Source organism: Solanum pennellii, chromosome 8 (assembly GCF_001406875.1).
Source record: "Solanum pennellii chromosome 8, SPENNV200".
In the NCBI taxonomy this organism is placed as follows: Eukaryota; Viridiplantae; Streptophyta; class Magnoliopsida; order Solanales; family Solanaceae; genus Solanum; species Solanum pennellii.
This window is the reverse complement of record NC_028644.1, coordinates 22,657,333-22,661,779: the sequence shown is the minus strand read 5'-3', so window position 1 is coordinate 22,661,779 and position 4,447 is coordinate 22,657,333.

The following is a 4,447-nucleotide window of genomic DNA, read 5'->3' as shown; positions in this document are numbered from 1 at the left end:
GGGGGGGGGGGGGGGCTGGCGTTGTTGTTGTTTCGATTTACTGGAAAAAGGCTGGTTTTGGGTGGTTTCAAATGGTGAGCTCGTTTGGAGCTTGTTTCGCCAGAAAAAATGGTGAATGGAGATTGGGTTTTAGGGTCTGTTTGGTGGTCGCTTATTGTTGTTTCAGCTGCTGCTTGGTGAGGAGGAGAATGAAGGTGTTTTTGTGGAGGCGTTGGTGAGGAAATGGTTGGAGAAGAAGAGCAAAAATGGGTCCGTTTTGGATGGTTCTCGGTGGGTTTGAAATTGGTTGTTTGGTTGCTGAAAAATGGGGAAATAGGTGGCTATTTGGTTGGCTTTTCATGTAGGAAAAGGGAGGAGGAAGGGTCTGGTTTGGTCGGTGGCTGCTGAGGGAGAAGTGATGGAGGTGAGGGTCTGGTTTTTTGTTCCGTTTAAGGTCTGAACATGGTTGAATTTCGATGGTTGAAGGGTTGGTGGTGGGGGAAGCTTTCCACCGGAAAAATGGAGAAAGGAACGGGTTAGAGTAACTGGGATCTTTTGGGGGTGGACATGTTGGATGTCGGCGGAACTCCGGTGAACTTCTCACCGGAAAATAATAAACAACAAAAATAGAAAATCTGAAAAATAACCCCTAAAAATCATTATCCATCCCAAATCTAATGGACAAACTTTTCAATAAATCGGATCCCATTATTATTCAATTTTCGGACTGTACAAAATATCAAAAATAACTATTAACAGATCTAACAGATAAAATTAAAAGAAAAAATAATAAACGTAACCAATGACATGTAAAAAATATAATTTAACAGAAATAATGATTTTATAAAAAAATGAACAAATATTTGAGTGTCTGGCTATGATAAAATAAAATAAACAAGAGTAACCGATAAAAATTCTAATACTTTGAGAAAAAGGACAATTATCAACAAATTGCATTAAAATGACAAAACATGAATTTTGAACTATTTAAAAATAAAATACTAAAAAAGTATCAATTTTAAAACTATCAGACCAAAATTTGGTGTCAACAAATGGGACTAATTGTTTAACTTAATTAATACTTTTGAGTTATTTTTTAAATACACTGAAAGCCTACCTCCACACCCAAAATCATAAATTATCCCCTTTTAAAATTTCAAAGGTTTTTATGTACTCTCGGCATAATGAATCAAACCAGAACAAGATCTCCATTTATCTAACCAGTCAGCAATGAAGGTGCATCCCAATCATTCTTAACAAATTTATATGTTTCTACTTTTCTTTCTCTCAAACCCTCGTTGTTGATTATAGAACTTATCTGCTCTTTTCATTATTATTTTTAGGGTGGATCATCTTCTGAACAAGTTTCACACCAAAAAGGTGAATCCATAATGAATGAAAGTACTGGAAGAATAGAAATCAGTAATGATGAATGTTTGACACTTTCTAACAAACCTTATATTAGTATAATTCGTACTTAGTGTAGTGTCAAGCACATCTACAGTTTGGTAACTCTCATTATCTCCCTCTTATTTCTATGTAAGACTCCCTCTTTTTGTTAGTATTAATTCACAAATTATTCTTTGTAGTTCTGATTCTCATCCTTTACTAGAGGTTTTCTGGTGATATAAAATCGTCTTTGTTAAGATGCTTCATAAACTAGAAACCCTAGGTCTAATCATTATAAGGGAATCAAGAATCTGACTGATATATATAGAACCAATGGTTGAACGAAACCCATTAGTGAATTCCCACATACTTGGTAATGAATTCCACGAAAAATTCTTTAGATTATGGGGTTAAAACTGATGGAACCTTGTTGCCTTCTCGAACTAGGGTTCTTGACCTTTTTCTCTTCTCTTGCTTTTAATTTTCTACGTTTTGATTAATGAATTTTACTTAGTTATAATTTAGTTATGTTTCTAGGCTTAAAATGACTAAAATCTCTTAATTTAGGGTTTAAAAAATGTATCTTAGGGGTTAAACAGACTAGGAAAAGACTAAAAGACCCCTTAAATAATTTCTATCAGAGCAATCGATGACATGGACTGACGGGCTGCCATTCAATCAATGGTCTGTCATTTGGTCCGTCGGAGTCTGCTCGACAACCTTCACTAAAATGGGCATACCATCTTACTCGGACGTCAAATTTTAGCAAACTCGATTTCCATTGAAAGATAATTCATTTATCTGTCATATCCTAGTTCATACGACACCTTATTCATTTTGACCATTTGAAGTTGACCAAGCAACATTCTACCCCTAAGTAACTGCTAACCTTCACCTACGATCAGATCTACGGACCCTAGATTGAACGACGGTCCGTGGTGGTTGTACGTAGTTGATATCAGAGGCTGAGTAATAGGATTCTTGATCCACAGGCATAGACCGAGAATCATAGTCTGACTTACAGATCGTCAGTTTGTTCGTGGGTCGAGACATAGTGATATTCTTAGCTGAGGTTTAGGAGGAACCACAGACCCACAGTACGGGCCGTACATCAGACTACGATCCGTTGTTGGTGACAGTTGATTGCACCTGCAATTTTTCTGGAAAGCTGATTTCTAATATATTTTGGATACAGGTTGTTACAGTTTAGGGGACCACGACTTTTTTAGGGCAATGCCGCCAACTGTCAAAGGCTGCCAATGAGGGGGTCATCCAGATGAAACCCTAGACCGCTTCTGGTGGTTTGTAAGGTCTGTTTGTGGGTCCATACATGTCACCCATTTTTAAGTTTTCGGTCAACTCCAAACAATCATATTTCTCAGCACATAATGAATCCCTTGAACTATCAAATTAAAGGTCTTTAGTCTTACCAACACCTCCAAATTTTCCTCTTTTTGATTTTGGAGTAAAAAGTTATGTCTGTTTCAGAGAAACATTGTCGGGCAAGTGAAGTTTCATGGACGTCTATACGTACTGTGAAGTTTTACGGACCGTGAAGTCTTAAATGGTCTATTGAACCTCCCTTTTAAGGAACCTTGATATTTTTAAAAGTTTGGCCATTTTGGTCTTTCTTCTATACATTTGGTATTTAAACTACGCCATTTTATGCCTAAACCACGATGTATTACACCTAATTACGGGCTTATAAAGTGTTAATCAAATCTTTTACTTTCAAGAATATTTCAATATATTAGAGCATGGTCCAAAGAGAAGAAAAACTAGGGTTCAAGTGTTCTTCGAGTTTAATCGACTTCGCAAAAAAACTTGTTCTTCCAGGTATGTAAGGCTAACATAGTGTTAAACTAGTTCGTCTTCATTCCCTCCATCTACTTTCGAATTAGTAAAAAGGTAATTTGGGATTGTATCCTTAGATTTTAGATTTCTTGAGATTAGTTGATTTGGACTTCTTGAGTTCCTGATTCTTTTTGAAATTCTATTCCGAATCATTAAATTTCTATATGTTATGCATTGAGATACTTGATTTGGTTGGCTCATGTCTATATTTCAGCATGAGCTCTATGAAATGAGTACTCTTGAGATGAGTAGTTTCGTTGAATTATTAGTTCATAAAATCTAAATATTAAAAATTTTCTATATTGTTATTGAGATCCTTGAGTTGATTCGTTAATGTCTATACAAAATATTATTGCTTAAAGTGAATTTTGAGGAAAGTAAAGAGGAGTTTAAGAAAAAGTATAAGAGAACTAAGTATGTCTCAAAAATTCATTTATATGAAGAAAAGAGTAGACCCATTTTTCTTTAGAAAAGTTAAAAGAGTTTTTAGAAAGATTAAATACAAAGAAATTACCTCTTAAAGGGTTTTTTTCCCGTATTATCTTAACCAAGAGAAATTATTTTTACTTTGAACAAAGAGAAACATTGTTTTCTACATGAGGAATAAGTTGTAGAGATATTTCAAAGCAGATAACTCTTTTAAAAGGTTAGCTTGACATATTATTTCAAATTAGAGAAAGAGAAATGTTTTTATACATTTGAGCAAGAGTATATATTGTATGGAGTAGTATTAAGCACCAATATGAGGGAGAGTTCGAAAAACTCAAAGCCCCCATAAACCATGCCTTGCCAACATTGGTACAAGATCATACCTTTTTAGATGAATCTTTAGTGCCTTTTGAAGAGCTTAGTGGATCCACTTAGTTGAAGTGTCCTATATCCCATATAGGAATGTTCTGCCGGTGTGGACAAGAGTTGTATCATCACGTAGCTCATAGTGATGGTCGTCAGCTACAAAATCTCCCAATAGAAATAAAGTGTATTTTTATATATCATTTATTATGTTGAGTTTCATAGATGAATTTTTTGTTAAGCTCAAAAAAGTTCATATCTTTAATTAATTACATTAAATGAGTTTATGTAATATCTGTTGCAGTCCTTTCATATCATTATTTATCTTCAGTTATATTGCATACTCATACATTCAAATGTACTTATGTCATTTGACCTGTATTCTTTTTATGATGCAGATACAAGTGTTTAAGATCATCAACATGTGCTTCAT